This window comes from Camelus bactrianus, chromosome 10 (assembly GCF_048773025.1).
Source record: "Camelus bactrianus isolate YW-2024 breed Bactrian camel chromosome 10, ASM4877302v1, whole genome shotgun sequence".
NCBI lineage: Eukaryota > Metazoa > Chordata > Mammalia > Artiodactyla > Camelidae > Camelus > Camelus bactrianus.
Genome location: NC_133548.1, coordinates 27,506,208 through 27,519,775, shown reverse-complemented (window position 1 = coordinate 27,519,775; position 13,568 = coordinate 27,506,208). Strand labels below are relative to the sequence as shown.

The following is a 13,568-nucleotide window of genomic DNA, read 5'->3' as shown; positions in this document are numbered from 1 at the left end:
ATAGGCTTTGTGTGTGGTATGAAGTCAAGGTCAAGGTTTAGGTGTTTCTTATGGATATTAAACTGGCCCAGAACCATTTATTTTAGAGACTATCTTTTATTTATTGCACAAAAATGTCACCTTTGTAATAGTGCAAGTGACCTGTGGGCCTGTTCTATGCTTTCTATTCTGATACATTGGCTTGTCTGGCTAAATTACATGTTGTAATTACTTCACCTTTATGACAAGTATTGTCTCAAACTTTTCAAGATTGTTTTGGCAATTCTTGGCCCTTTGCACTTACAAATATATTTTAGGATCAGCTTTTAAATTTCCATCAAAATATGGCAAGTATTTTTTATTACAGTTATATTGAAACTTCAGATACATTTGAAGAGAATTTTTATTTTTACTATATTGAGACTCCTGGTACCTGAACATAGTATATTCCCCATAAATTTGGGACTTTAACATTTTGTAGTTTCTTAGCTTACACACCTTACAAATCCTTAATTAGATATATCCCTAGGTATTTTGTATTTTAGGTGCTATTATAAATGGTATCACTTTTAGATGTTCTTTAGTGTCTTCTGCTGATGTATTGAAACACAATTTTTTTTTGTATATTGACCTATTGTCATGCAGTTTTACTGAATTTAATCACTACTCTGTAGAGCCTTTTAGATTTTCCATGTTATGTTATTAGTCTGCTTGACTCCCAAAACAAAATATCACACATTGGGTAGTTTAAACAACAGAATTTTATTTTCTCACAGTTCTAGAGGCTAGAAGTCCAAGAGCAGCATGCCAGTAGGGTTGGTTGCTGGTGAAACCTTGTCCCCTGGCTTGCAGATGGCCACCTTCTCACTGTGTCCTCACGTAGCCTTTCCTCCGTGCTCTGGGAGAGAGAGGACAATCTCGGTGTCTCTTCCTTTTCTTATAAAGACACTAGTCCTATGGGATTAGGGTCCCTCCTTTATGAACTTATTTAACCTTAATTATCTCCTTAAAAATCCTATCTCCAAATATAGTCACCTGGGACTAAGGCTTCCACATATGAGTTTTGAGGGTCCACAATTCAGTCCACAATGTGTAGAAAGATATACAGTAATAGGTAAAGGTCTTGATTCTTCAGAGTGAATCATGGTGGCAGCCATGAACTCCAATTTTTTAATCTCTGTTGACCCTTGAGAATTTCAAAAGGCACTTCTGAATGTACTAGCTTCTTCATAGCAGCTTACTTCTCAGCATCTCACCTTCTTGGTTCATGATGCTTAGGAATCCGTGAATGTCTCCAGAAAAAGCAGTGTAGTGCATCAGGTTCACTCAGCACAATGTTTCTTTTCTCTGAGATCGTAACCCCTCTGTCCAGATGCCTTCAAAGCTCTCTGATACCTTGAAATCATTTATTTTAACTACTCTACCTAGCTTTTCCAGTTGTCTGTGATGGGTGGAGTTGTATCCTATAAAGTAGCTTATTATGGCTAGAAGCAGAAATCCATATAAATTTTGATTGGGGAGTTCTTGAAAGAAGGTTAGATTGAGTAGGAGCTTAAAAAGAATTATAGAGCTTAACAGGGAGGAATAAACATTGCAGAGAGTTAGAAAAATATTAGGAAAGTTGCAGAGACAAAAATGAATCTGTGGAAGTAGAGAGTGCATGTGAGAGGCAACATCTGGCGGACAATCACTTATTGACAGAGCACCAACTCCGGGGCTATGAGCTGATGGAATATAAGGACACAGTGCCTGGCTTCTGGGAGCTTGTATCATCAAGGGAAGAGAAGAGATGTTACCAATTAACCATAAAGCACAGTTTAATAGCTATATGCCTTATAAAGGTCTTCATATGTATAATTAAAAAGGAATTCAGAGAAGGGAGAAACCAAGAAAGGCATTTTAGATGGGACAAGAGAAATAGTTTTTGTTTTGTTTTGTTTTTTGTGTTTCTACCAGGCAAAAAGAAGGAAATACAGAGCATATAGGATAAAATAGAGAAAGCAAAAAGTATGGCCTAAGGCAGTGGTTCTCAAACTTCAGCATCAATTAGAGTCACTCCGTGGGCTTAAAATGCAGATTTTTGGGCTCCATCTCTGGGAGTGAGCACAAATAATTTGCATTTCTAACAAGTTCCTAGGTCTGTAGCCGATGCTGCTGGTGTGGGAACAGTGTTTTGAGAATAACTAGTCTAAAGTAACTGCTGAAAGAATTGTAAAGGAATGTGTAAACAGCTAAGAGAGAGGTAGAGTTAAATAATAATTTTGAAAACATTTGCTTCAAAGAACTGAAATGTGTTTCTTTTGGCTAAAACACAGGGCATAAATATAGAGTTCTGACATTTGTAAGATCATAAGTAATTTGGGCCCAGGCTTATAAAAAATTTTCTAATTTACTAAGAAATGTGATGGCCATGCAGCTAGTAAGGAGTATAATTGCTTTATTAATCATTTTTCCTGAGCCAGCATCCCAATATCTCCATAACTTTGTAAGTAGTGCAATTTCTCTATGCAATATTTGTACTAAAATTCAGCCTGGTTAGTTTAAGAGCTGTTACTAGCACTCCATGATAATTGAATATATTAATAATTGTGAGGAACAAAATTACTATCCAGAATTTTGTTTTAATTGCATACCATGTGACTATCATTTTCCATCAACAACATTCCTGGAATAGATTTTCGTTGAGCCATCCCTTATGATGGAATGAATCTAGGTGAAACAAATTTCCTTAACATGAGGGGAAATTATTTAATAGAAGTGTCAACTTAGAAAAAGTCAAGTTAATATTTAGATATGGCAAAACATTACATTTATACATTTCTGGAAAGTTAACAGGAAATATTACTTTGTGGTAAAATAAAAATTGAAATACACTTACAAATGGTCACCATACCACTTCCATGAAGAAAAGGTTATATTTATTTTAAGTATTGAATAAAAATTCAATTATGGGAAAACATTTTAACTTTCTATTCCTTGGTCTCTGCTTAGAAAAATCTAACTAGGTGTCTGCAATCATTATGCAGCCATTTTCTTCAAGTGAAATGCATGCGATTGTTTTAGGAAAGTTAGACATATGTAAAGAAGGTGCAAATAGTGACAAGTCTCACTGACTGTCCTTCCAGGCTGGGTTAACAGCTGGTAATGGGTTAATCCACATCACTTCTGAAAATTCTTATATAGGCAAAAATCACAGTGGAAATTGCCAGAACTCAGTACATTAGTGCATTAACCATTTGAAAAAAGGTAATGAATCTGGAGATAGAAGAGATGAAAACTGGGGGAAATGTCAATTGTGATAACATCAATAATGAAATTCATTCTATTCAGGTGTAAGTGAGACTGGGTGAGCCAAATCTCTCAGCTCTTTAAAATGATTCTAAAATGTCCAATAGTTTTCATCACCTGCAACCCAGGACTGATCCACCAGCAATAAAGGGAAGGCAAATTGGATTTCTAAGCTTCAAGCACCCAGTCAGCAAATCCCCTATTGGTTCTTGGCTCTTTTAAATAATTGAATGTGTGATTTTATTAAGCAGACATTAAAGACAGAGGAAGTAAAAGACTCCATGAAATGCTGTGTAAAGCATTTTGATTTAATCAAAACAGAATGCCCTGCTTTTTATAGTAAAGCACCAAATTGTTTGCGGTTCTCCAGAAAGAATTTGAAGAGTCCTGGAATTTTTTACCTCCTTCAGCATTGAGTAAGGCACAATGTGTCCTCTCAGAAGGTTCCAATTTTTGATCATCAAAACAGAGTCTTTTGAGCCTCCTGGTGTTGATGGGGTGCCACTCCCTGGGGTTCACAGTTGGACTGCCCCAGCTCATCGGGCCATCAAGGGACACTCCCATGACCACTTTCCCACAGGGAAAGACAATCAGTTCATAAGACAGAGTTCCCATTCTCTCTAGCCTGCCCAGCAATGACAGAGGGCTGAATTACTTGTTTATTAATTGCAACATTTATTGAATAGCTTTATGTTTTTTCTTCTTAACATCAAAGGCAAATTTAAAAATAATAGGTTTTCTCTCCACCGCAAACCAAATTCAACATCTCTATCACAAACTAAATTTATTTTACCAGTGTAGACCCCTTGATTAATGCTTTGTGTGTTTCAGAGTTCTTCAATATGCAAAGATTCTGCACTCTTATTTTCAAATCAGGATATGGCAAACTTCTTCTTTAAAGGGCTAGATAGTAAATATTTTAGGCTTTGCAGGGTATAATATGATCTATGTCATGACTATTCAACTTTGTCATTGTAATGGCACTTAAATTGGAAACAGACCAACCTGAGTTTGATGTCTAGTTCTGCTATTATGTGACCTAGAATAAGATATTTTACATCTCTAGGTCTTAATTCATTTGTAAAATGGAATTTCTTATAGTCTGTCTTGGAGGACTACTGAGTGCCTAGTATGCCCCGGAGACAGCACTACACAATTCTACATAATGCCTCATCCTCCCAACAGCAGCCATCGAAGGCATTATTAGTCCCTTGGAAAGTTAAGGCAACAGACTTAGAGAGATTAGTTCTGGGTCACACAGCTAGCAATTCAGAGCTGGGATTCTAAACTAAAATTTCTGAGACGCCAAAGTCCTTTGTTTCTTCTGATCTGTGATATTGTTACTGAACCAAATTTGGGTCTGCTCATCTACTGTGCAGCAAAGTCAAGCTACTGAAACCAGGTTGTGATGAAGGAAAGTACAGCATTTATTGCAAGGCACCAAGCAAGGAGTACGGGAAATGAATGCTGAACAGACCTGAACTCCTTGATGGATTTCAGGGAAAGGTTTTTTAATGATAGTAAGTGTAAGGGAGAGGGTCACAGGGCGTGTGATCAGCTCATACACAATTCTCTGATTGGTTGATGATGAGGTAACAGGGTGATTCAGGATTCTCGATCATCAACCTTTTGTTTCCAACGAGTCTGGGGTCTACGTGCTCGTGGTCAGCATGCAGTTAATTTCTTCCACCTGGTGGGGGTTTTAGCATCTGGAAAATAACTCAAGGATATGGCTCAAGATATTGTCTATAGCCCTTGAGGAAGAACTAAAGGTCCTTGACTTTGTTTTATGGCTAAACTATTATTATTTTACCTTGCCTGACTGCTTTCCTTTGTCTCTGCATTTTTTCACTTCTCTGAGTAAATCCGCTCTTTGGAACTTGGGGAAGGCCTAGGAGGCTATAGCTTTTCTACAAACAAGAGGCTGGGAATGTGGAAGAGTGGTCCTGTCCCTGAGAAGGCCCTGAAGGGTCCTGCTCAGTTTCAACATCTGGCTCTTGCTGTACTTCCTGTTAGGAATGAGAAAGAATGTAAAAAAGTGACTAGCACATTTTGTGGCCTATAGCAGGTGCTAACTAAGTGTTGGTTTTCTTTCCCTCCCCACAGAGGCAACCCAAGGCTTGTTACTGGCAGCTCAAGGAAGATCATCTGATAAATCTTCCTGAGGAGAGGAGAGAAGGGGGAAGAAACCTATCAGATATTCTCAATAGCTCTGAGTAGAAAATTCTGTCATTTCCAGCTCTCATGCAAGAAGAGTTTCTGACAGGCAACAAAATAGGTCTTGAGACCTGAAGCCTGGCTGCAGCCCTGAAGGGTCCACAAAGAATATGTGTCCATTAAACTTTCAATTCCAGATCCCATCTTGGGTTTGTCTCATTACTTTCAGTGGCATCGGTTCAGTATGCCGAGACATTAGCAATGTGAAGTTCCTCTCTGAAGCTTGTGTTTTGTCCCAGCAGCCCAGAAATGAACCAGAGTATGGGGCCAGGCCAGGGCCAGAAAAGGAGATGTCTGCAGTCAGGACCCAGAGTGCTATAGACCTAAGCCCCCAAACACAGCTACCCGTATGGTATCCCTTTGTTCTTCTTTCCTTTTCAGAGAGAACTGTTCAGGGTCTGACATGCCTGTCCAACAAGGGTTCTATGGAGCCCAGGAGAACTCAACTACCATGACACAAGCCAACTGGCCATTTTTATTAAGCACTAGGAGAAAGATATTGTACCAGTCATGATGAGCTAGGCTGTACTGGGCCAACAAATTAGGCTTGAAAATTCAGTGATGTAATACAACAAAGACTTATTGTTTCGCTTTTATAAACTCCTGTGAAGTTGGGTGACTGAAGAAGCTACTGTGCTCCTGCAGTGACTGAGAACCTAGGTAGCTTCCACACAAGCTTTTGGGTACTTTGGTCGGGAAGTGATACACATTACTTAAGACTTCTAGCCCATTGCCCAGATTGCCCAGAGCTAGTCACATGACCTCTCCTTGTGGCAAAGCTGGTGGGTAAACGGGGGAGTAGGAGGGGAACAGGTGGAAATTCACTCATCTGTAAATGTCTGCCAGAGAGGTTCCCACTGACAACCAGTGCAATGGAAATACACCTTTATCCAACGCAAGAAACATTTAGCACTCTTTCCCACTGCATTTACATTCCATTGGGGGATTTCAGCTCAGTCCCCCAGTGGAACATATGATGAAACACTCTTGAACAACTCTTTATGGCAAGCATGAATCACCTTAGGCTTTACCCTGGCTCTAGTCCTTTGCCAAATTAACGCTTAAGGGATGGCATGCATGTGTTATTCCACGAGGCAGATCTAAGACCAGTGGATGTTACTAGGTATTAGGTCTGTCTTTATATCGGTGGAGAAAGTCTACATTGGGCCTCACTTATGTTTTTATTCACAATAGAGACTAGGGGTTGGAGATTAGACTTCTTTCCTAGACAAAAGGCAAGAGGGTCTAATCTGGACATCAGGTTCCTCAAAGGGGCTAAGGGAAGAGAGTCTGTCTTCCATTCTGCTCTGATATAAAGTGAGGTGAATCCCAGGCACTTATCTGAGAAATACACCAAATGATCTAAGCAAGAGAATCAGAAGAGAGTTGAAGAGTCAGGAAGAGAAGATGGTCAGAACAAGGGAATCTGGACAAACTTCTCTCATTGGCTAACACTTACACCTAGGATTTGTATTTCTTCTAATTGTATGTATAGAATAAGAACATTCAGAGAAGCCAGAAATAGAACATACTGAATAATTTTGACTAAAAGACCTTTGGCTAACAAAGAGATGAATACTTGTTCAACCACTATGAGCAAGTTATGGAGTTTTGAGAAGCCAAAGGTAGGCTGCTCAGGGCAGGGAGGTTGAGGACAATGTGCCTTGTCCTGATACACAATTCTGGTGTAAGTAAAAGAAAATGACCATCCAGTCTAAGATGTTCCCTTCACCAGGAGACCTCTAGTCCTCTCCGTGGGAATGTGGTATAACTTCCTACAGAGGGTTCTAAAGGAGAAAGAAGAAAAGCATCTCTTGTAGGCTAAGAATGATTATGGGGAAAACAAAACACCATAATTGGCACAGAAAGAACTATGACACTCAGGGGAGCAGTAGTTATAAGGAAGGCAGCCACAACACTTAAGGTGTAGTCACTCTTCTAGAACTAGTCCCACCAGTCTGTTGCAGGTCAGTGGTGGTGACGTTGGCAGCACTGCAGAAGAGTAAGAAAGTTGAGGGAAGAATTGCTGCTGGAATTGGATACCCAAGATCTGAACTGAGCTGGAGCTGTATGTCAGTGACAAGGAGTTGATTTCTCCCATCACTGCTATGCCTGGGAGCTGAAAAGCAGGAGCTCAGAGGTGTGGTTGAATGCTCCTTGAGCTACCAGCAGTAGAATGAGTTACCAGAAGTACTGATATTACTGTTAATGGCAATATTTAAGAAAGGGCAGGATGACCACCCACCCAGGTTACTGTAGAAAACTCTCTGCTTTGACTGAGAAGTTGCAAAGGACACTTAAAGTCCCTTTTAACATCTATTGAATTGTGAAGAGTCTGTTTTTTATGGGGTTTATTTATGTCAGATGATGTGTGTGTGTGTGTGTGCCCACTTATTATTCCAAGCTCTGTAAATCCATGGTTGTTTTGAGAATCAAAGTGATAATATACAGGAGGACGAAAGAGGAAGGGATAAGCACGCTGCCTGACGTCTTCAATCGTAGCTTTCTCCCTCTTTCCATCCCTGTCACCAGGCACCACCATCCTGTCAAATAGCTGCTCCCAACCCTCCATGGCAGTGTTTCCTTTAATGACAGTTGGAACCCGGGTATTGATTCAGACCAAGGCTTGAGATTAGCTGGCAAAGCTACATTTTGTGTTTTTCACTGTAAACAGCAACAGGCAGAGTCAAACCCTGTGAATTCCAGAGCATCTCTTGACAGGTGAGCCACCAAGCTCTCTCTGGAAGCCTGCCTCATTCCTGCCCCGAGGCACCATGATTTTCTTCCCCGACTCCAGCCCAGGGCCCACCTACTCCCACCACAGAATAGAAGGAAGCTGGATGTCATCACTCCCTTTGGGTCCAGGGCTGACCACATGGCGGTTCCACGCTGCTCAGTCCCAAAGCTTGGGCCTGTTCTGCAGCTTCCATTTCCCGTCAGCTGGCATTTCCCATCCAGGCCTCCCATGATGAGGCCCAGACTCATCTGGATGCAGCTCAGCCTGCCTCCTGCCAACATGATTTTTCTTCCCCTCTTGATCACTAAGTGACAGGCCTACTGGAGCTTTCCCCAGCCACGAGAGAAGCAGGGCTTGGAAATAAGGCCAAAATAGACTCCTGTCTCTGCCTTCACGCCTGTCCCACCTGTCCCCAGCCCCACCACTGTGTCCGGGCTCTTCCTACTCCCAGGCTAGAATATTATCAAAGGGTGCAAAGAAAGCAGGGAAGAGAAAAGAAGGAAGGCAGGACAGAGGGAGATGAGCAGGAGGAAAGGGCAAAGAGGAAGTAATTATTTGTTGAATAAACACAGAAAGAAAGATGAAACTGTTCATTCTAGAAACAGACTCACACCCTCTTATTCTTCCCATTGGCGTGAACCAGGGGCCACAACTAAACCTTTTCCTGATCCCTGCCTCACACCCTCCTGCTTCCCTCTAACCGGATCCAGTGTCCCCAGCCACACCCTCACTGTACTCCTTAAGGTTCATGGGCTCCCAAACTTGGAGACAATATTTGACCAACTTCTTGTACTTGACAAAATAATATCTATTAGCTATTGACCGCTCCCTGTGATCCAGGCTCTGTTCCAATATGCTCTGTAAATATTCTTGCCTCTGGTTGTCATGACCTCCCCATAAATTACTATCTGCTCCATTGTCTGATGAAGAAACTGAGGTGAAATAACTTGTCTCAGAGCACATCGGCAAGGAAGAAATCATGATTCAACCCCAGGCAATATGAAGCTGGAAATCCTGCTCCTGAAAGTCTTTTCCCGCAACAAACACCACCTCCCATGAAGGAAAGGAGGGACAGGACACTTGCTCAGCTCAGACTCTGAAAGCAGAGCCTTCTCAAATACAGTATCCTCCAACAAGAAAGGAGGACTTCCTCAGAATCAGTGAGGATTTCAGAGATGCAGCCAGTCTTCTCTCCCCCAAGGAAGTGCCCGGAAGCTAAGTGGAACAGAAGTTTGGTTAAATCACAGAACGTCAGAGAGGGAAGAAAATTCACCAGACTCTTTATTTTCTAAATGAGACTGCCATACCTTCAAAGTGAATGGACTCAGAGTCTTGGCTGAGTGGAACTAGGGCCAAAGCTGCTAGGTCAAAGAAACTTAGAACAAGAAAACATCTGATAACTCATCTAGTGTAAGCCACTCATTTCTACCTGCCTCTCTTCTGCAGATGTGGGCTTTAAGAAGCTTAAATAACTGGTCTGTCTTTGAAGTACAGTATCTACTTTTCCACAAAATGTGAGGGCAGCTGTTGTGGTCAATTTCAGAGGAATAGTAGGATATTCTTATATCTAATACAGAATGGACATTGTTTAGAATAATTAGCAGACCACATGAAGGACACAGTGTATCAATGGGTTGGGTGAATTAATGGATTATGAATAAATGAATAAAATTTAAAAAGTGGAAGCAGAAACAACTGAAGTCTTTTCATGTAGTTCCAAATATATACCTTAAAGCCTTCCCTGATGACAAAGAATTCTGCAAGAAAAATTCTAGCATTTTCCCAATTAAGGATCTTGTTTCACTGAGATAAAGTCAACGGGACATTTTTGACACTGAGATAAATGTATGAGTGGGATCCAAAGTTTCTGTTTGATATACGACTTCATCAACCTTCACTGCTATGGCCAACTGAAACAGGAGTCAGGCTTCCGTTATCCTAGTGACCTTGAGACAAGTGTCTGGTGCCTCAGGCTGCTGTCCTGAACAGAACCTCCTCAGAGATGCCCTCGGTGTTTGTGGATTGCTCTGCTTATTTCTCATTCGTCCCAAATCACCTGATGTTGTTAGCTATCATTTTGTGTATGTCTCTACCAATTTAAGGAACATTAGCTCGAAGTATAGTGTAGTGGTTGGCTAGGGGTTTGGACTTTATTAGCTTTGTCTCATTCATATGGTTCTTGTTCAAATTGTGTGTCTATCACTGAATAACTATCATACCCTAAACTCATTGCTTAATCACTCTGAACTCCATTCAGCACTTATCTGTAAAATGGACAGGTACTAATAGTCACTAACTTAACGGGTTCTAGGGGCAGAGAGTTAAATATGCTAGCATTTTGCAGAGATCTCATTTTGACCCTCCTAGAAGTTGCCCCTACACTACAGCCCTGACCTAAGTTGCCCTCCTCCTGACCACTGGTGGACAATGTTACAATGACCTCTTCTCCCTTCCTAGTCTTATTTTTAATAAAACAAACTTCTCCTCTGGTTAATCATCAAGATGTTTAATCCCCAAGCACTAACTATTGAGTTGGAGTCTGAATGAAGGCTGTTTCCCAGCTTTAAAAGACAATTTCAGGCTAGAGTGAAGACAAATTACTTGAGAAAAGAGGTTTGATTCCATTTATGCATATATTTACTGTCCCGACGTTCAGTGAACAGTGTCTCATTCAAAATTCAATTTAGGGAATTATGGTGCTTTCTGAAAAAGGGAGAGAGAAGCATCAATGAAATCACCACTAAATGACATTTGTCTATTTCTTACAAGTTGGAAAAGTCACTGCAAATAGAAATGAGGAGTCTGCTCAGAGGTCTCTTCTGGTAGGAATCCTAGAAGGAGAACAGAAATTGGAAAAGAAGGGAAGTTCTCTCTCTCTCTCTCTCTCTCTCTGAAGATTCTAACTGGCACTGGTGAGCCCCCCTCTGGAAGCTTCCAGAGAGGAGAGGGAAAAGTATGGCTGAAAGGAGAAGCCAGAGGAACTCTTTGTTCCCTTTTTTAAAGTTAATAAAACAGGAACCTAAATGGTGCAGCTTTTCTCAGAGATGATGCATTAGACCACTCACCAAAAGATGTCCTGGGTCACAGGGGTTCTCCTTTCTTTATATTCATGAGAATTGACTATCTAACTTCAGCTTCTTAGATTTGAAGGTGTTTCTAAAACTTGGTCCTGGCATCTGATCCCTCTCAGGAGGCTCAATTAAAGATTTCTAATGCTGTTTCTCTTTTCCTATTTTTCTTGGTACAAAAAGGCAACTGACCTGTACTGTGAAATAATCATCAATGAGCCAACTCATTTCTGGGAGAAGCTGGGAAGGAAGGAAACAAGCTTAGAAAAGAGGATTCAGACAGGAGACAAGAAAGGAACACTTCAGCAGCATCTGGCTTTCCATACATCATCTCATTTAGAGCTGACCACCACCCCCTGACGTGGGCATGTCATACCCATTTTAAATGCGAGAGAATTGAGGCTCCAACAGGTTAAATGCTTGCCTAGGGTCACACAGCTGCTAATTGATGAAGTCAATTTAGGATTTCTAGCCTGAGTAGCAGTTAATTCAGGACTCCAACTCCATAGTGAGTGCCTGGGGATAAAACACCTTAATAGTCAGCTGGAGCCCAAGAGGAAGAGTTTGTTTTGAAAAAATAAAACGTGGAAAAGTAGATGAGGTCATTAGATCATTGTTCATGTGTGTTCCTTGCTCTTGCCAAATTGTTCTGTTTCAGTCAAAGAGACCAAGAGAGAATTTCCCCTTCACAAGGTCTTTAGCTTGTTGCTAAATGATTGTAGTTGGAAAGTTCTCTCCTCTTTATATATGCAAACAGACACACGCACACATATACTACATTTCAAAGAGTTTAAGAAGGGTAATCAAAATGAATTTTATACACTTTCATCATCATCATCATCATTCCAGGACAAAGCTTAACTAAGTAGACAAGAAAGTTCCTTAACTGTCAATGTTGGTAAGTGTTTTCCTTATCTCTGAAATAGAACTCTTAGGCAGTTCTAAGAACCAGAAGGGAACCAGACTCTTCCAAACATCTGTCTTTCAAGCATCACTGGGCAGAGAACACTTTTGAGTCCCCTGATAAATGTTCCTTATCCTCCTTCCTTCCTTTCTTCCTTCCTTCCTACCTTCCTTCCTTCTTTCTCCCATCTTGCTTCCTCTAGACAATTTTGCTGAGTGTGTATGATGTAGTAAGTACTAGACATGACCCTGGGATAAAACTCTCATCAGAGTCAGATGTACCTGTTGAATGGAGCTTTGCAATTAGTGAGGGAGACAGGTATTAATCAAGTGATCCCACAAACCATTGTGAGGTTATAACTGTGGCAGGTGGAAGGAAGAAGAGGAGCACAGGGCTTTGAGAGAGAGGTTGGTCAGAGAAGGCAAGGACAGCTTCCTGAAGAAGGGACACTTAAGTTGCAACCTAAAGGATAAGCAAGAATCCACTTTGCAAAGAAGGTAAGGAACACATTTCAGGCAGACTGGACAGCATGTGCAATGGTCCTGTGGTGAGGGGGATCATGGCAGGTTGGAGGGAATGAACCAATGCTCAGAGAAGATGAAAGACAAAAATGGGAGAAAAATTTGTTGCAAGATGAGGTTGAAGACATGAGCAGGATCATAAAGGGACAAGTAAATTATTGAATTTTTCATGAAAGCCTCAGAAGGGTTCTAAGTGAGAGATGACATAATCAGGCTTGTGTTTTTAAAACTTTACTTTTGCTTAGATGTGAAGAATGGATTCTCTGTGCAGGGTGTGTGTCTGTGGTAGGACGTGCAATTCAATTCTCCTGCCTACTTGTGCCATGAATTTCTATTCTCACTGAATTTCTCTCACCCCACTCATCGCCATGTACCCTGTGGTTACAATTCTTTCTTTTATCCCTTGATCCCCACACTGGACACTGCCCTGCCTCCTTTAGTCCTCCAGACATTGCTAACCTAGGCAGTAGGTAGTATGTTTTTGACTAATGTTTAGTAATTCAGAAGGGATTTCAGTAGAATACAGAGAAAGCAAAAACAGAATATTGAATGTGAGACTTTACTCTCTTGAAGTTCCTGGTGAATCTCTACCAGAATCGTCTCACTGGCTTCCTTTTACTTTCAGCCCCACCTCACTGCAGTCTGGATACAGCACCTTTTTTCCTCCTGCACCTTTTTCCTCCATCTTGTCCAAGTCACAGGGCCCCCAGGCCCCTCTCCTTCCCCACCAAGCTCTGTCTACCCTTCAGCAGCAATCAAAGGCAGGTACAAAATTTCTCCTTCCACTTATTTAAGTCTGTTATCATGGCCGTGAAGAACAGGACAAATGATGGAAGACTTTGCTTTTCATAACC

General features: G+C 41.1%; 1 long non-coding RNA gene across 1 annotated transcript in view; it reads right to left on the bottom strand.

Annotated features, from left to right (window-relative positions):
- The window catches only part of LOC123619563 (uncharacterized), a 623,996-nt gene that overhangs the window by 151,405 nt on the left and 459,023 nt on the right, over positions 1-13,568 (bottom strand). The window lies entirely within an intron of this gene.